This window comes from Neomonachus schauinslandi, chromosome 5, assembly GCF_002201575.2.
Source record: "Neomonachus schauinslandi chromosome 5, ASM220157v2, whole genome shotgun sequence".
NCBI lineage: Eukaryota > Metazoa > Chordata > Mammalia > Carnivora > Phocidae > Neomonachus > Neomonachus schauinslandi.
Window position 1 is genome coordinate 160,779,606 of NC_058407.1, and position 25,026 is coordinate 160,804,631.

The window sequence follows — 25,026 nt, forward strand, 5'->3', positions numbered from 1 at the left end:
AAAGAAAGAAAGAAAGAAAGAAAGAAAGAAAGAAAGAAAGAAAGAAAGAAAGAAAGAAAGAAAGAAAGAAAGAAAGAAAGAGAAAGAAAAAGAAAGAAAGAAAGAAAAAGAAAGAAAGAAAGAAACAGTCACTCAACAAATATAGTAAGAATTGCAAATTAAGATGTTTATTATACAAAATAAGAATAAGGTGCTGTGAATGTGCATTAGAGAATCAGGGAAGAAACTCTCTAGGGAAATGAAATTTAAGGTCAGATGTGAAGGATATATAAGAGTTATAAAAACTAAGTGGGGAAAAAATGCATTTTAGGCATGTGGTAAATATTATGTGTAAAAACCATGGGTATATTTAAGAAGTTAAAAGGCCACCATTGTTGGAATGGAGGAAGGGAGAGAATGACTTGAGATAAGCTTGGGGAAGTATGCATGGCCTAAGTATACAGGCCCTTGTGGCCATGAAGAAAAGCTTGGGTTTTATTCTAAATGTAGTAGAAAGCCTTGCAAGGAAGTTAAGCAGGATAGTAAAATAAAAATTAACTGAATTCTACTTTAAAAATCACCCAGGTGTGGGGTGCCTAGGTGACTCAGTTGGTTAAGTGTCCGACTCTTGGTTTCAGCTCAGGTCGTGATCTTGAGGTCGTGTGATCAAGCCCCTCATTGGGCTCTGTGCTCAGCGTGGAGTCTGCTTCAGATTCTCTCTCCCTCTCCCTCCTGCTCTGTCAAATAAATAAATAAAATCTTAAAAAAAAAAAATCACCCAGGTGTGTGTTATATGACAAGTGAATTTGTGAGCAGCAAGAAAGGAAGGAGGAGAAATCCACTTAGGAAGCTACTGCCATATTGTATACGATAGAAAATAATAGCTTAAAACTAGAAGGTGGAGAAAAATAGGTGGATTTGAGGGCTTTGCTTTGGGAAACAGCAGAGATTAGCAAGAGTGGTAAAGGCAAAGGAAGAAAAAAGGTGATTTCAAAAAGATGTAGCCCAGGAAGTGGCAGGGTAATAGTAAATCAGATCATGTCACTGCTCTGCTCAAAATGCATGGTTCCCATTTCACTCAGAGTGAAAGCCAAAGTCTTCATGATGGCCCAGACAGTCCTACGGAATCTGGGCCTGTTACCCCTCTAACTTCATCATTTACTTTTCTACCCCTTGCTCATTCCACTCTAGCCACAGTGGTCACATTCTTCTTCCTTGAACATGCCACATACACTGTTGCCTTAGGGCCTTTGTACTGCTAACTTTTCAAGTCTTTTTTTCAAATATCACCTCTCCGGTGACATCTTTCCTGACCATCCTTTGTAAAGTTGCAACTGCCTCACCCCTCACTTTGTCAGACCCTCTTACTCTACTCTTCTTTTATCTTCTAACATAATGTATAATTTACCCAGTTACCATGTTTTTTGTCTACTTTCCCCTGCTAGAATGTAAGTAAGTTTCATAAGGGTGGGAAATTTTAGTCTTCCCCCCTCCCCGGTATATCTCAAGCACCATGATTGTCACATAGGAAGTACTAAATATTTCTTGAACAAATAGGAATTGGCATATTATAAAGATTGCATCTCAGACCAGTGGTGAAAAGATAGTTTATTCAATAATTGATGCTGACATTTCTGGGGAGCCATCTGGAAAAAGGTAAAGTTGAATCCATACCTCATACTTTACATTAGGATAGTCCTCAAATGGATCAAAGATTTAAATGTGAAAAATTAAGCCATAAAAATTTTATAAGAGGGGCGCCTGGGCCGCTTAGTGGGTTAAGCGTCGGCCTTTGCCTCAGGTCATGATCCCAGAGTCCTGGGATCAACCCCCACGTCGAGCTTCCTGCTTACCAGGAGAATCTGCTTCTCCCTTTCCCTCTGCCCCTACCACTGCTCATGCTCACTTTCTCTCTCTCTCTTTCTCTCACTTTCTCTCTTAAATAAATAAATAAAATCTTTAAAAAAAATTATAAGAAAAAAATGGAAGATGTAAGACCAGACATCATAAAACTCCTAGAAGAAAACAAAGGTGGTAAGCTCCTTGGCATCGGTCTTAGTGATATTTTTTGGGATCTGACTCCAGAAGCAATGGCTACAAAAGCAAAAATAAACAAATGGTACTCCACCAAACCAAAAGGCTTCTGCACAGGGAAAGAAACCATCAACAAAATAAAAAAGGAACCTACTGAGTGGGAGAAGATATTTGCAATCACATATCAGATAAGAGGTTAATACCCAGAACATACAGAGAACTCATATAGGTCAGTAACAAAAAAACCCAAGCAATCCGATTTAAAAAATGAGCAGAGGATCTGAATAGACATTTTTTCCAAAGAAGACATACAGACCAATGAAAAGATGCTCAACATCACTAATCATTAGGGAAATGCAAGCCAAAACCACAGTGAGATATTACCTCACACCTGTCAGAATGACTGTTATCAAAAAGATAAAAATTAACAAGAGTTGGCTACATTAGTGCAGCCACTGTGGAAAACAGTATGGAGGTTGCTCAAAAAATTAAAAATAGGGGGCACCTGGGTGGCTCAGTCGTTAAGCGTCTGCCTTCGGCTCAGTCATGATCCCAGAGTCCTGGGATCGAGCCCCGCATCGGGCTCCCTGCTCGGCAGGAAGCCTGCTTCTCCCTCTCCCACTCCCCCTGCTTGTGTTCCCTCTCTCGCTGTGTCTCTCTCTATCAAATAAATAAAATCTTTAAAAAAAAAATTAAAAATAGAACTACCATACAATCCAGCAATTCCACTTCTGGGTATCTATATGAAGAAAACAAAAACACAAATTCAAAAAGATATATGCCCCCCTATGTTCTTTATAGCATTGTTTATAATAGCCAAGATATGGAATCAACCTAAATGTCCCTCAGTGGATGAATGGATAAAGAAGATGCAGTGTGTGTGTGTGTGTGTGTGTGTGTGTGTGTGTGTGTGTATAACAATGGAATACTATTTGGCCATAAAAAGGAATGCAGTCTGAGAGAAGTTAAGATGGTGGAGTAGTAGGGGGATCCTGAGCTTGCCTCGTCCATTGAACACAGCTAGATCAAATCATTTTGAACACCTAGGAAATCAGTCTGAGGATTAAGAAAACAATCTGCACAATTGGAGGGAGCAAACATGGGAGATGCGAGGTTCAGAGTCATGAATTGGGGGAGAGAAAAGCTGTGATGCCACGAAGGTGAGGGAACCCTTTTTGTGGAGCAAAGTCAGGAAGAGAGGGAGAGAGTGGGAGAGAGAGCAGCATGTAGTGTTCGTACAATACACCATGGTGAGGGGATCCCCTGGGTCGCACTGGAAGAGATCACTCCCCTTCCTGGAGTACATTTGGAAGAGGGTATTTTGCCTCTCTGAGGACAAAGGGCGCACAGGGAGCCAGTGAGCAGCCGTTCAGCAGCAGGGACAGAGAGGCACGGGCAGACCTGGTCACAGCTTTTCGCTGTGCATCACAATAGACTCCAGCCACTGTGCATACGTCATGCGACTGCTTTTCTGGGACAGAACAGTGCCAGGTGCACTGTGAGGCTCTCCTCCAGGGGAGGGGAGCAGGTCAGAGCCTTGCCAGGCCCTTTAAGATTTGAAGTTCTGAATCCCAACCACCAGCCAGAGATAAAACAGGAGAATTGTGAACTGGGCATGCCAACAGCTGGGCACAGACAAGTTGAGGGCAGTAATCTGACCAAAGCCTAGAACACAGGAGCTTGTTCCCTTTTCTGTGAGGGCCTCCTGAACAGCGGCAGCCCCAAGTTTTCCCCTCCGCAGACAGACAGGGAGGCACCATCTTCCACCCTCCCTGCCGACCAGCACTGTCAGACTTCAGAGAGAAACAGCACCTCCAGTGGAGGCTGGAGTCCCTTACACCAAACCCCATCCCCTGCTCCCTGCAGGGGCATCTTTCCAAGGGCAGGTCTAACTGTGAGCCAGCACAGCTGGCCTCTCCCTCAGAAGACCAACACAGGCACCCCTGAATGTACCAGGTCTGATGATCGTAGAGTGCTCCAACGCATCAGCATCAGTTCTGGTGGAAATAGGACCAGGCTTGCTTGCTGGCTTGCTTTCTTTCTTTTCTTTTCTTCTTTCTTTCTTTCTTTTCCTTCCTTCCTTCCTTCCTTCCTTCCTTCCCTTTCCTTCCCTTTCCTTTCTTTCCTTTCTTTCTTTCTTTCAGATTTTATTTATTTATTTGACAGAGAGAGAGATAGCCAGAGAGGGAACACAAGTAGGGGGAGTGGGAGAGGGAGAAGCAGGCTTCCCGCTGAGCAGGGAGCCCGATGCGGGGCTCGATCCAGGACCCCGGGATCATGACCTGAGCCGAAGGCAGACGCTTAACGACTGAGCCACCCAGGCGCCCCTTTCTTTCTTTTTTTTTAATTAATTTTTTATATAGTATTTTATTTTATTTTTTATCTTTATTTTTTGTTGGGGATTAGACTTATAGTTTTAGATTGTTGGCTTCATCAGGCTTATAGTTGTTTTTCTGTTTGTTTGTTTATAGACAACTCATTATTTAATGAGTCTCATCTGGGGACAGAAAGGGGAGGTCGCCAGCCCTCTTCACGTGGTTTTGTGCAGTTAAGTCCTTCAAAGGACCAAGAGTGAAATCAAGTCATTTCTCCTCCTGAATTTTTCCTTCTTATTTTTCTTTGTTGTAAGGTATACATATATAAATGTATGAGTATAGGGACATTTTTATAAAAGAGAAGGGATCTCCTGTGAGGGAGGAAATCAGACAATAAATCCAAAAACACTATGGAAATTACAAATCCGAACTTGGGGGAGGGTGGGAGGCAACACGCTCGTTTCACAGAGCCCTTCCTTACACACCATGCAGCTGTCCTCAAAAGCGGGAATGGAACAGACCAGACACTCAGCTGCAGGAGGGAGCCGGGGTCTGGGCTTCAGAGCTGTTCATGTCTTTGGGATTGGGCTGGGCATCAAGCGCCTTATCCGGAATAGGCCAGAGAAGGTAAGTCCAGTTTGGTTTTCAAGGCTTTAGTCAGCTCCGTGGCCAGCAGCTCGTGGAGGGACATGCCTTCGTGTGCATACACCCAGTTCTTCCCCATCCAGTCATAGTGCTTGGGCCCACTGAAGGGTGAAGTTAACCAGATCTGCTTGTTTGGGGTCTGCTTGTTGATCAGGTAGGTTCCTAGATCTCCACCCAGTTTAACTGTTAAAACACCACTCCCAAAGGAGACATCATAGTCTTCGAATGTGTAAGGTTTGTCTGTGAGGTCTTCGAAAAACTCTGCTAAGGAATCCAGTGTCTTCTCCGCCAGTCTTTCATAGGTGGTCTCATCCAGAGAGCCAGGTTGCCCAAAGTTCCCGCTGTCCTCATATCAAACAGACACTCTGCTTTTTGACAGTCATGATCTGATTGAGGTGGTGGAGGTTGACTAATGTGGCTGGGTACGCGGGTCGCTCCGTTCCCGATGTGCAGGCCCCAGGGGCCGTAGAGCGGGGCGTTCCTCATCGGTCCCGGGGGCCGGTGCCCACGGGGACTGAGCCCAGGGGTGCCGAGCGGCGCCCCAACATCCTCATGCTGCTCCCAGTCTGCAGCTGCTCCACCCTCCCGCTCTGGGGACGTGGTGGTGACACCTGGTGGCTATGGGTGGCAGGCGTCAGGGTTCGGCTCCTCTCTAGGCTTATAGGTTTTTCTTTGTTTCCTTTTATGTTCCTTTTCCTTTTCTCCTTTCTTGGATGAGGTCTTTTTTTTAACCAGGTTTATCTTAACAAACAAATCAAACCACACCACACCCTACTGCAAGCAAGGAGGAACTGTGTAGAAGACTCACCTGAGGGAAAGAGCAGCCAAAACACAACATCAGAATGCACACAGCATACACCAGAAACACTTACTGAAGCACCAGGTTGTGGACAGTGTATGACCCCTTCTTAATACAGTATTACTCTCAGGAGCAGGAAACATAACAAGCTTTCATAACACAAAAAAAACCCAGAAATCTAGACATAATAACAAGATGGAGGAATTCTCCCCGAAAGAAAGATCAAGAAGAAATCACAGCCAGGGATTTGCTCAAAACAGAAATAAGCAATATAGATGAACAAGAATTTAGAGCAACAGTCAAGAATACTACCTGGGCTTGAAAGAAGCATAGAAGACACCAGAGAAACCCTGGCAGAAGAGATAAAAGACCTAAAAACTAGTCAGGCCAAAATAAGAAATGCTATAACTGACATGCAAAACTGACTGGATGTAACCACAATGAGGATGGAAGCAGAGGATCAGTAGGTGATATAGAAGATAAAATTATGGAAAATACTGAAGCTGAAAAAAAGAGGGAAAGAAAACTATTAGATCACTAAAGTAGATTTAGGGAACACAGCAATTCCACAAAGCACAATAATATCTTATCATAGGAGTTCCAAAAGAAGAGCAGGAAAAGGGGGCAGAAGGTTTATTTGAACAAATTACAGCTGAGGACTTCCCTAATCTGGGGAAGGAAACAGGTATTCAAGTCCAAGAGGCACAGAGAACTCCCCTCAAAAATCAACAAAAACAGGTCCACACCAAGACATGGTGAAGCTTGCAAAATACAAAGATAATGAGAATTCCGAGACAGCTGGAGACAAAAGGTCCTTAAACTACATGGGTAGCCACATAAGGTTAATAGCAGACCTGTCCACAGAAACTTGGCAGTCCAGAAAGGAGTGGCATGATATATTCAACGTGCTAAATGGGAAAAATATACAGCCAAGAATACTTTATCCTGCAAAGTTAATCTATTCAGAATAGAAGGAGAGATAAAGAGTTTCCAAGACAAGCAAAAACTAAAGTTGTTCAAGAACGCTAAACCAGCTCTGCAAGAAATACTAAAGGGGACCCTTTGAGCACAAGAGAGAGACCAAAAGCAACAAAGACTAGAAGGAAAGAGAAATCTACAAGAACGGTGACTTTTACAGGTAATACAGTGGCACTAAATTCATATCTATCAATAATTACTCTGAATATAGATGGACTAAATGCTCCAATCAAAAGACATAGGGATTCAAAAAGGATTAAAAAAAAGACCCATCACTATGCTGCTTACAAGAGACTCATTTTAGACCCAAAGTCACCTCCACATTGAAAGTGAAGGAGTAGAGAACCATCTGTCACCCTAATGGACATCAAAAGAAAGCTGGAGTAGTAATCCTTGTATCAGACAAACTAGATTTTAAACCAAATACTGTAATAGATGCAGAAGGGCACTATATCATAACAAAGGGGTACATCCAACAAGATCTAACCACTGTAAATATTTATGAACTCAACTTGGAAGCAGCCAAATATATAAATCAATAACAAGCTTAAAGAAACTCATTGATAATAATACAATAATAGGGGACTTTAACACCCCCTTCACAGCAGTGGACAGATCATCTAAGCAGAAGATCAGCAAAGAAACAACGGCTTTGAATAACACACTGGACCAAATGGACTTAACAGACATATTCAGAGCATTTCATCCTAAAGCAGCAGAATATACATTCTTTTTGCATGCATATGGAACATTCTCCAGAATAGATCACATACTGGGTCACAAATCAGGCCTCAACCCATACAAAAAGGTTGAGATCATACCAGGCATATTTTCAGACCACAATGCTATGAAACTTGAAGTCAACCACAAAAAATATTTGGAAAGACCACAAATACATGGAGGTCAAAGAACATCCTACTTAAGAATGAATGGGTTAACCAAGAAATTAAAGAAGAAATTTAAAAAATACATGGAAACAAATGAAAATGAAGAAACAACAGTCCAAAGCCTTTGGGATGTAGCAAAGGCAGTCCTGAGAGGGAAGTATATAGAAATCCAGGCCCTTCTCAAGAAACAAGAAAAGTCTCAAATATACAACCTAACCTTACACTTAAAGGAGCTGGAGAAAATATAGCAAATAAAGCCTAAGTCCAGCAGGAGAAGGGAAATAATTAAGATTAGAGCAGAAATAAATAATATAGAAATAAAAAAAGAGAGTAGAACAGATCAATGAAACTAGGAGCTGATTCTTTGAAAGAATTAACAAAATTGATACACCCCTAGCCACACTTATCAAAAAGAAAAGAGAAGGACCCAAATAAACAAAATCACAAATGAGAGAGGATAGATCATAACCAACATGGCAGAAATACAAACAATTGTAAGAGAATAATATGAAAAATTATATGCCAACAAATGGGGCAATCGGAAAGAAATGGATGAATTCCTAGAAACTCATAAACTACTAGTGAAACAAGAAGATATAGAAAACCTGAACAGACCCATAACCAGCAAGGAAATTGAAGCAGTAATCAAAAATCTCCCAACAAACAAGAGTTCAGGGCCAGACGGCTTCCCAGGGGAATTCTACCAAACATTAAAAGAATAATTAATACCTATTCTCTGAAGCTGTTCCACAAAATACAAATGGAAGGAAAACTTCCAAGCTCATTCTGAGTCCAGCATTACCTTGATTCCAAAACCAGACAAAGACCTCACTAAAAAGAGAATTACAGACCAATATCCCTGATGAGCATGGATACAAAAATTCTCAACAAGATACTAACAAAAGGATCTAAAAGTACATTAAAAGAATTATTCACCACCACCAAGTGGGATTTATCCCTGGGCTTCAGGGATGGTTCAACATCTGCAAATCAATCAATTTGATACACCACATTAATAAAAGAAAGGATAAGAACCATATGATCCCCTCAATAAATGCAGAAAAAGCATTTGACAAAATACAGCATTCTTTCTTGATAAAAAACCTTCAAGAAAGTGGGGGTAGAAGGAACATACCTCAACATCATAAAAGCCATATACAAAAGACCCATAGCAAATACCATCCTCAATGGGGGAAAACTGAGAGCTTTTCCCCTAAGGTCAGGAATACAACAGAAATGTCCACTCTCACCACTGTTGTTCAAGATAGTACTGGAAGTCCTAACCTCAGCAATAAGACAACAAAAAGAAATAAAAGGCATCCAAATCAACCAAGAAGAAGCCAAACTTTTACTTTTCGCAGACAACATGATCCTCTATGTAGAAAACCCAAAAGGCTCCACCAAAAAAGTGCTAGAACTGATACAAGAATTCAGTAAAGTGGTGGGATATAAAATCAATGCACAGAAGTCAGTTGTATTTCTATACACCAACAGTGAAGCAGCAGAAAGAGAAATCAAGCAACTGATCCCATTTACAATCGAACCAAAAACCATAGATACTTAGGAATAAACCTAACTAAAGAGGTAAAAGGTCTGTACTCTGAAAACTGGAACACTTATGAATGAAATTGAGGAAGACACAAATTGAAAAACATTCCATGCTATGGATTGGAAGAACAAATATTGTTAAAATGTCTATGCTAAAAGAAGATGTGGTTCATATATACAATGGAATATTACTCAGCCATCAGAAAGGATGAATACCCACCATTTGCATCGACATGGATGGAACTAGAGGGGATTATGCTAAGTGAAATTGGTCAAACAGAGAAAGACAATTACCATATGATTTCACTCATATGTGGAACATAAGAAATAGCGGGAAGGACCACAGGGGAAGGGAGGGAAAACTGAATGGGAAGAAATCAGAGAGGGAGACAAACCATGGGAGTCTCTGGCCTCCAGGAACCAAACTGAGGGTTACAAAAGGGAGGGGTTGGGGGGATGAGGTAACCGGGGGATAGGTATTAAGGAGGGCACATGGAGTGATGAGCACCGGGTGTTATGTGCAACTAATGAATCGGTGAACACTATATCTCAAAAGCTAATGATGTACTATATGTTGGCTAATTGAACATCATAAAAAAAGTGAAAAAAAAAAAGTCTATGCTATCCAAAGCTATCTACACATTCAATGCAATCCTTATCAAAATACCATAAACATTTTTCACAGAGCTGGAATAAACAATCCTAAAATTTGTATGGGACCAGAAAAGATCCTAAATAGCCAAAGTAATGTTGAAAAAGAAAACCAAAGTGGGGGGCATCACAATGCCTGACTTCAAGCTATATTACAAAGCTGTGATCACCAAGACAGCATGGTATTGGCACAAAAACAGACACACAGATCAGTGGAACAGAATAGAGAACCCAGAAGTGGACACAACTGTATGGCCAGCTAATCTTTGACAAAACAGGAAAGAATATCCAATGGAAAAAAGACAGTTTCTTCAACAAATGATGTTGGGAAAACTGGACAGCCACATGCAGAAGAATGAAACCAAAACACTTTCTTATACCATACACTAAAATAAATTCAAAATGGATGAAAGACCTAAATGTGATACAGGAAACCATCAAAATCCTAGAGGAGAACACAGGCAGCAACTTCTTTGACCTCAGCTATAGCAACTTCTTACTCGACATCACCACAAGGAAAGGGAAACGCAAAAAAAAAATGGACTATTCAGACTTCATCAAGATAAAAAGCTTCTGCACAGTGAAGGAAACAATAAAACTAAAAGACAGCTTACAGAATGGGAGAAGATATTTGCAAACGACATATCTGGTAAAGGGTTAGTATCCAAAAATCTATAAAGAACTTAAACTCAACACCCAAAAAAACCAAATAACCCAGTTAAGAAATGGGCAGAAGATATGAATAGACACTTTTCCAAAAAAGACATCCCGATGGCTAACACACATGAAAATATGCTCAACATCACTGATCATCAGGGAAATACAAATCAAAACCATTATGAGATACCACCTCACACCTGTCAGGATGGGTAAGATTAACAACCCAGGAAATAACAGATGCCGGTGAGAATGGGGAGAAAGGGGAACCCTCTTGGTACTGTTGGTCAGAATGCAAACTGGTGCAGCCACTCTGGATAACAGTATGGAGGTTCCTCAAAGTGTTAAAAATAGAACTACCCTACAATCCAGCAATTGCACTACTAGGTATTTACCCAAAGGATACAAAAATACAGATTTGAAGGGACACATGCACCCCAGTGTTTATAGCAGCATTATCAACAATAGCCAAACTATGGAGAGACCCCCCAATATCCACTGACTGATGAATGAATTAAGAAGATGTGATATATATATGGAATATGACTCAACTATCAAAAAGAATGAAATCTTGGGATGCCTGTGTGGCTCAGTTAAGTGTCTACCTTCAGCTCAGGTCATGATCCCAGAGTCCTGGGATCAAGTCCCACATCGGGCTTGCCCAGCCGTGAGCCTGCTTCTCCCTCTGCCAGCCACTCCCTCTGCTTGTGCTCATCTCTGCCAAATACATAAATAAATAAAATCTTTTAAAAAAGAAAAAAAGAATGAAATCTTACCACTTGCAATGATGTGGATGGAGCTAGAGTATATTATGCTAAGTGAAATAAGTCAGTCAGAGAAAGACAAATACTATATGATCTCACTCATATGTGGAATTCAAGAAAGAAAACAGATGAACCTATGGGAATGGGGGAAAGAAAAAAAGAAGAGAGGGAAACAAGCCATAAGAGACACTTTGAGTAGAGAACAAACTAGGGTTGTTGGGGGAAGGTTGGTGGAAGATGGGCTAAATGGGAGATGGGTATTAAGGAGGACACTTTTTATGATAAGCACTAGTAATGTATGTAAAGTGATGAATCACTGAATTCTATTCCAGAAACCAATATTGCACTGTATGGTAACTACCTAAAATTTAAATAAAAGAAACTGCAAATTAATTAATTAAATCAAAACATGGGGATGTAATGTATAGCAGGGGGACTATAGTCAATAATACTGTATTGCAGATTTGAAAGTTGCTAAGAAAGTAAATCTTAAAAGTTTTCATCAGAGAAAAAGTGTGGTCACTTTGTATAGTGACAGATGGTAATAGACTTAATATGGTTATCATTTTTCAATGTATACAAATGTGGAATCATTATGTTGTACACCTGAAACTAACAATCTATCTCAATTATACTTCAATAAGAAATGGGAGAATTTCTTTATAATCTTCACTGAGGAAAGACTTTATAATTACTGGGAATCCAGAAGCCATAAAAGAAACGATTGATGGGTTCAACTCCTTAAAAATATCCCAAAAATCTGCATGACAAAAGAAACTATAAGCAAAATAAAAAGACATTGTCAAATGAAGAAAAATATTTTGCCACTCAAATTAACTGTGGGCTAATCTTTGAAATATACAAAACACTCCTTTAAATCAATAAGAGAAAAGGAGTCCAATTAAAAAGTTGACAACATAAAAGGACAATTCACAGAAAAGAAAATTCATATCTCAAACACAAGTAATATGTTCATCTATACTCATAACAGAAGAAATTTAAATTAAAACTAGAGAAAGCTTGATATTTTATCACTAATCCACAAGCTTAGTAACATAGTCTCTTCACAAAGCTTTTGGGGAAACAGGCACTCTCTTATACTGCTGGTATGAGTGTGTGACAAGTTGCATTTTCAGAAAAATGGCCAAAACATCTCCCATCAGAAACACTTTCTTTACAATATGACTTTGATACACATTGCATCGAGACATTGAGGCCTGGGACGCCTGGGTGGCTCAGTCGGTTAAGCGTCTGCCTTCGGCTCAGGTCATGATCCCAGGGTCCTGGGATCAAGTCCCGCATCGGGCTCCCTGCTCCGCGGGGAGCCTGCTTCTCCCTCTGCCTCTGTCTCTCTCTCTGTCTCTCATGAATAAATTTAAAAAAATAAAATCTTAAAAAAAAAAAAGACATTGAGGCCTATATTCCCTCACTAAATCTGGGCAAGCCTGTGACCAGTGGAAGTGAAGCTATATGACTTCCAAGGCAAGTCAAAAAGCAGTAAGACTTTCACCTCATTCTCTTCGGATGCTTGCTCTAAGTCCAGCTACCTTGTCTAAAGAAAGCCAGACAGCTCATGAAGAAGCCCACCTGGAGAGGAACTAATGCTCACAGCTGAGTCCTGCCCAAATTGCAGATTTGTAAGCAAAACAGATGATAATTGCTGTTTTAATCCCCTATTATTTGGTTTATTACACACCCCATTGATAGATAGATTATCTGTCCATCAATAGATAACTGTTACAGATTTTGGTACCTGGAATGGCGTACTGTCAAAACAGAGACCTAGAACATATGGCATTGGCTTTTTAACAGAGCTAATTGAGCAACAGACAGAGGATAGAAAGGAAAAGACAGTGAAATCATAAAGGGCTTTAAGGAGAGTTAGTGGAAGCCTAAAGGACCTTTGTCAGAGCTTAAAAGCTAGTAAAGAAAATGTTGTTATGACCTGGGTAAAAGGAGACCTTCAAAGAAGAAATATTGAGCAACATTATCACCTTTATAACAAGGAAAATAGAAAATATACTTACAAGCTCAATGATCTATCTAAGGAGATTTTCAAGTAGAAAATTGAAAGCCCCAACTGTTTTAGGGTTCTGGATACCTAAAGCAAAATGTAAAAGAAAAAGCATAGGCTAAAAAAAGAACTGTTAAATATAAAGAAACTAGGAGTTACTGGGTTTGGAAATAAAACTTTCTCGTTCACACCTCTCAACATGTGCACAGTTCAGCTGCATTTTAGAATTTTGACGAACTGCTGTTTTCTTGAGTGGGGGTGTCTCCAGTGGTTATTTCTGTGCCTTTCCCACCATTGTAAATGGGGGGGGGGGGGGGTTGAGGATGGGGCCAAATAACTACTTCTTTATTTCACCAGTCATGATATAGAGAGAAAGCATTCAAGGAACCATACCTGAAGATCTACACTCTAAGATCCTGATCTGTATGTGGACCTAATTTAGATGACAAGATCCTGGACTTCAAGCCAGGATATGGAATGAAACTTGGGGGTCTTGGGGAAGAAGATGGGTGCTTTTTGTATGTAGGAAGGATGTGAATTTTTTTTTTTTAAGTAAGCTCATATCCAGAGTGGAGCCCAATGCAGGGCTTGAACTCACAACCCTGAGATCAAGAACTGAGCTGAGATCAAGAGTAACTGACTGAGCCACCCAGGCACCCCTGAGTTTTTATATTCTGGAAGGTAGACTGTGGCAGAGAGTATTTTCCAAAAATGGCATAATTTCTCCCGTCCCACAGGCTCCTCTTATAATGTAACTTAAAAACTTCATCAAGAGGTGAGGGACTATCTCTTCCCCTTGGATCTGGGCAGGCTTGCGACTATAGGAGAAGTGAGTGATGTGACCACTGAGGGTGGATCATAAAAGGTGATTCTCTTGTGAATTTTATACTCAGGATCCAACTACCATGTCATGAAGAAACCAAAGCAGGCTGTTCAAAGGCCCATATGGAAAGAGACTGAGGCCCCTGACTGAGCACCCATCTGACAGCCAGCACCAACTTGTCAGCCATATGAGCAAGCCATCTTAAAATTGAATCTTATGGCCCAAAGTTGAGCCACCCCAGCTGAAACCAAATGGGACAAAGATAAGCTAGCCCCACTGAGTCCTGCCTGTGTTCCAGATTTTGTGAGCAAAATAAATGGTGGTTGTTGTTTTGAGCTACTAAATTTTGGGGTAGTTTACATCCTATAACAATAGATTGTTATAAGATGTAAATTAATAGAACCCTTAATAAGAGATCAGTTTAACAATATATATCAGAATTCCAGATCCGTAGATTCTTTTACTAGATATCTTTGGGAAATTGATTCTTCAGATAGACTTGTTCACAGTTACAAAATAATATACATACAAGATAATTCATTGTAACATTATTTATAATAGCAAGAGTAGAAAACAGCTAAAATGTTTAATAGATTAATTAAATGTGTAACTGTTCAGTGAAAAAAGCAAAAATGCAAAAGAGTATCTATAGTACACTTTTTTTTTGCATAAGAAAGAAGAGGAAATAAAAGCATATATATACATGTATTTGCTCATTTGAGCAAAAAGGAACACGAGAAGGTTGAAATTTAGTCTGAGATTGGTTGCCAATAGGGCTTGAATGAGAATGGGTGAAAAAAAGACAGATGAAAGGGTTGGGGGTTGTTGGTTTTTGAGGAAAAGGAGGGAGAATGGGAGGAGGGCCTAAAATTGAATGCTAGCAAAAAAACAAATGAACCAAACTGTATTTCTAATTACTGACATGGCCACACTGAAGGAAACAGGAAAAGGAGTTAACCTTTAAAGCTAAATAGTTGGGACTCTTACCCCAGAGGCTAAAAGCAAAGCAACTGTGAACACTGAACTGGTAGGCTTCTTTTGTGCAGAGGCATGAGTTAGCATGAAAAGAGAAGAGGATAGAATGAACTCTGCCACGTTGGATTAGAATTAGAGGTATCAGTGTGAACTCATGGGTCTTAATACATATAGCTATGTGTAGAAATGATTGTGGTGTTGTGTGTGTTCATGTATACATACATCATTACATACATATCTCTATTTCCCAGATACAACCACTGAGGGGCCTAGAAGCGATAATATCCCAGTAGCATTGAACATACCTAGTGCCCATATCTTAGTTTTTAAATGCCATTTTCCATTAAAAGGAACTAGACATAACACTCAGTATTTGACCAACAGAACAGAGCATGAGACACTGCAACCCTGCGGATCCTCTAGTTAGAAGCAGAGCCACTCAGTATTTGACCATTAGAAGGAACCAGGGATCCTTGGAGAAATGGCTAATTCCAGCTGTGAGGCAAAAAAGCACAAAATGTACCTTGAAAGGATGTTTTTCTGTACCCAAAAGTAAAATGCTCAAAAAATAAGGATATGTCAAAAAGACATGGAAGCCAGTTTGAATGGCTCCTACCGGCTAAATCTAGGACAATCTGAGCAGTAAAATAAGTAGTGATAACAAATGATTATAACTCATTGAATATAAGTGAATAAATCCACCCAATATAAATTAATTAATGAATAAGAAGGGAAACCTCTTCATCACAGTAGAAAGCCAACTTATACAAAGAATGATAGATTTAGAAAAGCACCATTTAGCAATTATCATAATTATAATTGATTCAGGCAAGAAGTATCAGTGCTAAAACTACTGGATAAAAGTTTGAGGAAGAACAAAATATTTACACAGTCTCAAAGTATCTCCCCCACAAGATACTTATTAATTACAGGATGAAATAGTAATTTTGCAGCGGATATTACTGGTAGATAACCACTTTAATGACATTACCAAAGTTAACATTGCCAGGAATGGAACTAGTCAATAATGTGCCTCCTGATGATTCACTGACAAGAATCGAGTATCCGTACTATCCCTGCCAAAAGTGTATGGTGTGAATCTACTCATGAGGAGACATTAGAGAAGCCCAAACTGAGGTTTATTCTCAAAATAACTAGCCTGTCCTTTTCCAAATATCTGTTATAAAATGTAAAGAAAGGCTTAGTAACTTGCAGATTAAAGGAGACAAAAGATAGAAGACAAATGCAGTGCACCGTCTTGAATTTTCTTTTGTTATAAAGGACATTTAGTGGAATCTGAATAAGTATATGGTTTAGACAACAGTACTGTATCAATGTTAATTTCCTGATTTTGATCACTGTGCTACTGTTATGTAAGAGAATTCCTTGTTTTTAAAATATAGGCATACCTTGGAGATATGATGGGTTCGGTTTCAGACTACTGCAATAAAGCAACTATCAAATGAAAAAAAAAGAGAATTCCTTGTTTTTAGAGAATAAACACTAAATTTTTTAGAGGCAACGGGACATCATATCTGCAACTTACTTTTAAACAGTCTAGAAAAATTATAGAAAGAAAAAGGGAGAGAAGAGGGAGGAATTTTTTTTATTCTTGCAACTTTAAGTCTGAAATTATTGTCAAAATTTTTTGAGTTTAAAAACAATAATGAAGCCATATCCTAATATGTCTGAAATGGTAAGATTTCCAGCATTAAATTGTTAAGTTAAAAAAAAATGTATAAAAAAAATTACCCCTGAGGTAAAAAAAAAAAAAAAAAAAAACTGGGAGGAAATGAGAATCCATATTCATATTTGCATAAAGAATTCTGGGGAAATACACTAAAAACTATGAATAGTGATTGGGTGTAAGAGCTGGATAGAGAGGAAAGAAGCCTGGGAGAGTGCTTTTTTTTTTTTTTTTTTTTACCAAGTACTTTTTTGTATGTTTTTATATTAATATAAATTAATATTCTAATTAAAAATAGAATTCAAATAAGGATATTTTTAAAAGAAGAAAAAAAGAGAAGAAACTGGCAACCCAAGTGGAAGATCATCATTAGAATATATAGAAGGAGGGGCTCCTGGGTGGCTCAGTCGGTTGAGTGTCTGCCTTTGGCTCAGGTCATGATCCCAGTGTCCTGGGATCAAGCCCCACATTGGGCTCCGTGCTCAGCAGGGAGCTTGCTTCTCCCTCTCCCTCTGCCTGCCTGTCTGCCTACTTGTGATCTCTCTCTCTCTCTGTCAAATAAATAAATAAAATCTTTTAAAAAAAGATATAGAGGGAAAGTACTAATTAAAATAGCCAAAAAGGGAACTACAAAGGCAGATATTAAAGAATGTAGACTATTAATTCCTTGTTTTCTTCACCCTGGTGCTACCTTTAAGAAGCATGGGGAAAGTAGAATGGAAATTAGAAATAAAAGTCACAGAGAGAAAATATTCATAAATGCAGAAAAGACATCTTTGTGGTCTGATGGTAAGAGCATAGGCTTTAGAATAAGATCAAAGATGAAATCCAGTTCCTGCTATTTATTAGCTGTATGTTCTTGGATAAATTATTTAATTTCTTCCAGCATTGGTGATTCATCTCTAAATTGCCTATGTCACTTAATTGAAATATATTTTAGGAAGATATGTTATCAAAGCATGAAAATTAATTTAAGTAAAATGCTACTGCTGTACTTAAATATTGACTGTTAACTTATGGGGGAAAGCACTTATTTGTAACACCACACTCATTCTAAAGAGTATTATACCCATGAAATGGGTGGTATTTTGGAGGGATTAGGTAGTAAGGGAAGAGGGGGAGGTATATATTGGTTCTATGTGCCTGTGTTTATATGTGTGTGTATCTTAGAGCAAAAGTATTATTAAAAAGCATTGACAGTGGAGGACAGGGAGGAGCAAGATGGCGGAGGAGTAGGAGACCTGGGTTTCGTCTGGTCCCAGGAATTCAGCTGGATAGGGATCAAACGATTCTGAACACCTACGAACTCAACAGGAGATCGAAGAAAAGAATAGCAGCAACTCTCTGAACAGAAAAGCGACCACTTTCTGAAAGGTAGGACATGCAGAGAAGTGAATCCAAGGCGATATTCGGGAAGATAGACGGCGGGGGAGGGGGCCTCTGTTGGCCGCTTCTGGCAAGTGATAGAGCAGCGGAGCACAAAATTGGAACTTTTAGAAGTCATCTCTGCTGAGTGACGTTGCTCCAATGGCTAAGCAGGGACTGGAACCCTCGCGGCACAGTGTAGTCTCAGGACCCTCGGGGTCACAGGAAGACCGGGGGTGCCTGAGTGCAGCAGAGCTCCCAGGTATCAGAGCAGGGAAGCCGGCTGCAGAGACGGAGCCCAGGCACGGGCTCTCAGCTCGGGGTTGCCATAAACCGTGATCCGTGGCACAGTCAGGCCACTGCTCCTCCAGCAGGGACCCAACAAGCGGCAGATCCGGGGAGACCCCCCTTCCTCCCCCGGGAGGAACAACCCGGGAGCGCACCGCAGGGACCTGCTGGGTTTGGAGACTCCACACGGGGTCGGGTGCCAGAGATAGAGATGCTCGGTCACAGGCCAGGTGAGCACTGAGTGTGGCCGGAGACGGGGGAGACAGGAGTGATTGACTGATTTTCTCTGGGGGTGCACTGAGGAGTGGGGCCCCGAGTTCTCAGCTCCTCTGGGGCGGAGATTGGGAGGCTGCCATTTTCACTCTCGTCCTCCAAAGCTGTACGGAAAGCTCGCAGGGAACAAAATCTCCCGAGAGCAAATCTGAGCAGATTACTTAGCCCGGACGGGCAAGGGCGGGGCAATTCCACCTCCAGCAAAGACATTTGGGAACCACGGCAACAGGCCCCTCCCCCAGAAGATCAGCAAGAACAGCCAGCCAAGACCAAGTTTACCGATCAATGAAATGGCAGAACTCCAGGGCTAGGGGAATACTGCACATAGAATTCATGGCTTTTTTCCCATGATTCTTTAGTCTTTCAAAGTTATTTTTTTTAACTTTCTTTTTCTTTCCTTTTTTTTTAATTTTTTCCCTTTTTCAACCAACATCTTATCAATTCCTTTTTTAAAAAATCTTTTTTATTTTTCATTTTTAGAGTCATATTCTATCCCTTCATAGTAGTTAAGCTTATTTTTGGTATATATATATATGTAAGTTGTTCTCTCTTTAAAATTTCAGAATATAATTTCTTCTAATAGACCAAAATATACCCTAAATCTCTAGTGTATGGCTTTATTCTAGTCTCCTGCCTGATCACATTCCTCCCCCCTTTTTTTAAAAATCCTCTTCTTTCTTTTTTCAACCAACTTCTTATCAATTCCTTTTATAAAATCTTGTATAATTTTCATATTTACAGTCATATTCCATCCCTTCATCATATTTACCCTTATTTTTGTACATATATAAGTTTTTCTTTCTTTAAAATTTTGGGAGGCACTTTCTTCTAACAGACCAAAATACGCCCAAATCTAGTGTGTGGCACTGATCTATGCATCAGCCTGATCATATTTAATCATATTCTGTTTTCTTTTTGTTTTTCTTGTTTGTTTTTATCTTTTTTTTCTTTTTATCTTTTTCCTTTCTTTCCCTTTCTTTTCCCCCAGTTTCAGGTCTCTTCTGATTTGTTTAGTATATATTTTTTCTGGGGACGTTTTTACCCTGTTAGCATTTTGTTCTCTCATTCATCTATTCTCCTCTGGACAAAATGGCAAGATGGAAAAAATGATCTCAAAAAAAAGAACAAGAGGCAGTACTGACTGCCAGGGACCTAATCAATACAGGCATTAGTAAGATGTCGGAACTAGAGTTCAGAATGATAATTTTAAAGATACTAGCTGGGCTTGAAAAAAGCATGGAAGATATTAGAGAAACCCTTTCTGGAGAAATAAAAGAACTAAAATCTAACCAAGTCAAAATCAAAAAGGCTATTAATGAGGTGTAATCCAAAATGGAGGCTCTAACTGCTAGGATAAATGAGGCAGAAGAGAGAATTAGTGATATAGAACACCAAATGATGGAAAATAAAGCTGAGAAAAAGAGAGATAAACAACTACTAGATCATGAGGGCAAAATTCGAGAGGTAAGTGATACCATAAGACGAAACCATATTAGAATAATTGGGATCCCAGAAGAAGAAGAGAGGGGGGGGGCAGAAGGTATATTGGAGCAAATTATAGCAGAGAACTTCCATAATTTGGGGAAGGAAACAGGCATCAAAATCCAGGAGGTACAGAGAACACCCCTCAAAATCAATAAAAACAGGTCAATACCCCGACATCTAACAGTAAAACTTATGAGTCTCAGAGACAAAGAGAACGTCCTGAAAGCAGCTTGGGACAAGAGATCTGTAACCTACAATGGTAGAAACATTAAATTGGCAACAGACCTATCCACAGAGACCTGGCAGGCCAGAAAGGACTGGCAGGATATATTCAGAGCACTAAATGAGAAAAATATGCAGCCAAGAATACTATATCCAGCTAGGCTGTCACAGAAAATAGAAGGAGAAATAAAAAGCTTCCAGGACAAACAAAAACTAAAGGAATTTGCAAACACGAAACCAGCCCTACAAGAAATATTGAAAGGGGTCCTCTAAACAAAGAGAGAGCCTAAAAGCAATATAGATCAGAAAGGAACATAGACAGTATACAGTAACAGTCACCTTACAGTCAATACAATTGCACTAAATTCATATCTCTCAATAGTTACCCTGAATGTAAATGGGCTAAATGCCCAATCAAAAGACACAGGCTATCAGATTGGATAAAAAAACAAGACCCATCGATATGCTGTCTGCAAGAGACTCATTTTAGACCCAAAGACGCCCCCAGATTGAAAGTGAGGGGGTGGAAAACCATTTACCATGCTAATGCACAACAAAAGAAAGCTGGGGTGGCAATCCTTATATCAGACAAATTAGATTTTAAACCAAAGACTTAAAGACTATAATAAGAGGTGAGGAAGGACACTATATCATAATTAAAGGGTTTATCCAACAAGAAGATCTAACAATTGTAAATATCTATGCCCCTAACATGGGAGCAGCCAATTATATAAGCCAATTAATAACAAAAGCAAAGAAACACGTCAAAAACAATACAATAATGGTGGGGGACTTTAACACACCCCCTCACTGAAATGGACAAATCATCTAAGCAAAAGATCAACAAGGAAATAAAGACTTTAAATGACACACTGGACCAAATGGGCTTGACAGATATATACAGAACATTCCATCCCAAAGCAACAGAATACACATTCTTCTCTAGTGTCCATGCAACATTCTCCAGAATAGATCACATCCTATGTCACAAATCAGGTCTCAACCGGTACCAAAAGATTGGGATCATTCCCTGCATATTTTCAGACCACAAGGCTTTGAAACTAGAACTCAATCACAAGAGGAAAGTTGGAAAGAACTCAAATACATAGAGGCTAATGAGCATCCTACTAAAGAATGAATGGGTCAACCAGGAAATTAAAGAAGAATTTAAAAAATTCATGGAAACCAATGAAAATGAAAACACAACTGTTCAAAATCTTTGGGATACAGCAAAGGCAGTCCTAAGAGGAAAGTATATAGCAATACAAGCCTTTCTCAAGAAACAAAGGTCTCAAATACACAACCTAACCCTGCACCTAAAGGAGCTGGAGAAAGAACAGCAAATAAAGCCTAAACCCAGCAGGAGAAGAGAAATAATAAAGATCAGAGCAGAAATCAATGAAATAGAAACCAAAAGAACAGTAGAACAGATCAACAAAACTAGGAGCTGGTTCTTTGAAAGAATTAACAAGATTGATAAACCCCTGGCCAGACTTATCAAAAAGAAAAATGACCCAAATAAATAAAATCATTAATGAAAGAAGAGAGATCACAACCAACACCAAAGAAATACAAACAATTATAAGAACATATTATGAGCAACTCTATGCCAGCAAATTAGATAACCTGGAAGAAATGGATGCATTCCTAGAGATGTAACAACTACCAAAACTGAACCAGGACGAAATAGAAAACCTGAACAGACCTATAACCACTAAGGAATTGAAGCAGTCATCAAAAATCTCCCAACAAACAAAAGCCCAGGGCCAGATGGCTTCCTAGGGGAATTCTACCAAACATTTAAAGAAGAATTAATACCTATTCTTCTGAAACTCTTCCAAAAAATAGAAATGGAAGGAAAACTTCCAAACTTGTTTTATGAGGCCACCATTACCTTGATCCCAAAACCAAAGACCCCATCAGAAAGGAGAATTACAGACCAATATCCATGATGAACATGGATGCAAAAATTCTCACCAAAATACTAGCCAAGAGGACCCAACAGTACATTAAAAGGATTATTCATCACGACCAAGTGGGATTTATCCCTGGCCTGCAAGGTTGGTTCAATATCCGCAAATCAACCAATGTGATACAATACATTAATAAAAGACAGAACAAGGACCATATGATCCTCTCAATCAATGCAGAAAAAGCATTTGACAAAGTACTGCATCCTTTCTTGATCAAAACTCTTCAGAGTATAGGGATAGAGGGTACATACCTCTATATCATAAAAGCCATCTATGAAAAACCCAGAGCAAATATCATTCTCAAAGGGGAAAAATTGAGAGCTTTCCCCCTAAGGTCAGGAACACGGCAGGGATGTCCACTATCACCACTGCTATTCAACATAGTATTAGAAGTCCTAGCAACAGCATTCAGACAACAGAAAGAAATAAAAGGCATCCAAATCGGCAAAGAAGAAGTCAAACTCTCACTCTTTGCAGATGATATGATACTTTATGTGGAAAACCCAAAAGACTCCACCCCAAAACTGCTAGAACTCATACAGGAATTCAGTCAAGTGGCAGGATATAAAATCAATCCACAGAAATCAGTGGCATTCCTATACACCAACAACAAGACTGAAGAAAGAGAAATTAAGGAGTCGATCCCGTTTACAATTGCATCCAAAACCATAAGATACCTAGGAATAAATCTAACCAAAGCAGCAAAGGATCTGTACTCAGAAAACTATAAAATACTTATGAAAGAAATTGAGGAAGACACAAAGAAATGGAAAAACGTTCCATGCTCATGGATTGGAAGAACAAACATTGTGAAGATGTCAATGCTACCTAGAGCAATCTACACATTCAGTGCAATCCCTATCAAAATCCCATCAACTTTTTTCAAAGAAATGGAGCAAATAATCCTAAAATTTGTAAGGAACCAGAAAAGACCCTGAATAGTCAGAGGAATGTTGAAAAAGAACAGCAAAGCTGGTGGCATCACAATTCTGGACTTTAAGCTCTATTACAAAGCTGTCATCATCAAGACCGTATGATACTGGCAGAAAAACAGACACATAGATCAATGGAACAGAATAGACAGCCCAAAAATGGACCCTCAACTCTATGGTCAACTAATCTTTGACAAAGCAGGAAAGAATGTCCAATGGAAAAAAGACAGTGTCTTCAACAAATGATGTTGGGAAAATTGGACAGCCACATGCAGAAGAATGAAACTGGACCATTTCCTTACACCACACACAAAATAGACTCAAAATGGTTGAAAGACCTAAATGTGAGACAGGAGTCCATCACAATCCTAGAGGAGAACACAGGCAGCAACCTCTTCGACCTCAGTCCCAGCAACTTCTTCCTAGAAGCATCGCCAAAGGCAAGGGAAGCATGAGCAAAAATGAACTATTGGCACTTCATCAAGATAAAGAGCTTTGCACAGCAAAAGAAACAGTCAACAAAACCAAAAGACAACCGACATAATGGGAGAAGATATTTGCAAATGACATATCAGATAAAGGGCTAGTATCCAAAATCTATAAAGAATTTATTAAACTCAACACCCAAAAAACAAATGATCCAATCAAGAAATGGGCAGAAGACATGAACATTTTTCCAAAGAAGACATCCAAATGGCCAACAGACACATGAAAAAGTGTTCAACATCTCTCGGCATCAGGGAAATCCAAATCAAAACCTCAATGAGATACCACCTCACACCAGTCAGAATGGCTAAAATTAACAAGTCAGGAAATGCCAGATGTTGGCGAGGATGTGGAGAAAGGGGAACCCTCCTACACTGTTGGTGGGAATGCAAGCTGGTGCAGCCACTCTGGAAAACAGTATGGAGGTTCCTCAAAAAGTTGAAAATAGAGCTACCCTACGATCCAGCAATTGCACTACTGGGTATTTACCCCAAAGATACAAATGTAGGGATCCGAAGGCGTACGTGCACCCTGATGTTTATAGCAGCAATGTCCATAATAGCCAAACTGTGGAAAGAGCCAAGATGTCCATCAACAGATGAATGGATAAAGAAGATGTTGTATATATATTCAATGGAATATTATGCAGCCATCAAAAGGAATGATATCTTGCCATTTGCAACGATGTAGATGGAACTGGAGGGTATTATGCTGAGCAAAATAAGTCAATCAGAGAAAGACATGTATCATATGACCTCACTGATATGAGGAATTCTTAATCTCAGAAAACAAACTGAGGGTTGCTGGAGTGGTGGGGGGTGGGAGGGATGGCATGGCTGGGTGATAGACACTGTGGAGGGTATGTGCTATGGTCAGCACTGTGAATTGTGTAAGACTGTTGAATCACCTCTGAACTACACTGTACCTCTGAAACAAATAATACATTATATGTTAAAAAAAAAAGAAGAAGAAGAAGAAGAAGATAGCAGGAAGGGAAGAATGAAAGGGGGGATATCAGAGGGGGAGACAAACCATGAGAGACTATGGACTCTGAGAAACAAACTGAGGGTTCTAGAGGGGAGGGGAAGGGGGGCATGGGTTAGCCTGGTGATGGGTATTAAAGAGGGCATGTACTCCATGGAGCACTGGGTGTTATACACAAACAATGAATCGTGGAACACTACATCAAACACTAATGATGTATTAACATAACATAATTGTTATTTGATTAATATAACATAATAAA

The 25,026-nt window shown here is 39.6% G+C and overlaps 1 long non-coding RNA gene and 1 pseudogene across 1 annotated transcript in view; one reads left to right on the forward strand and one right to left on the reverse strand.

Moving 5' to 3' along the window:
- The window catches only part of LOC123324847, a 17,215-nt gene extending 16,543 nt beyond the window's left edge, over window positions 1-672 (forward strand). The window contains exon 3 of the long non-coding RNA XR_006540075.1: window positions 618-672. This is a non-coding gene — a long non-coding RNA (uncharacterized LOC123324847). The remainder of the gene's footprint in view (window positions 1-617) is intronic.
- Window positions 673-4,932: 4,260 nt separating this feature from the next.
- LOC110589773 lies at window positions 4,933-7,099 on the reverse strand (annotated as a pseudogene).
- Window positions 7,100-25,026: the final 17,927 nt, after the last annotated feature.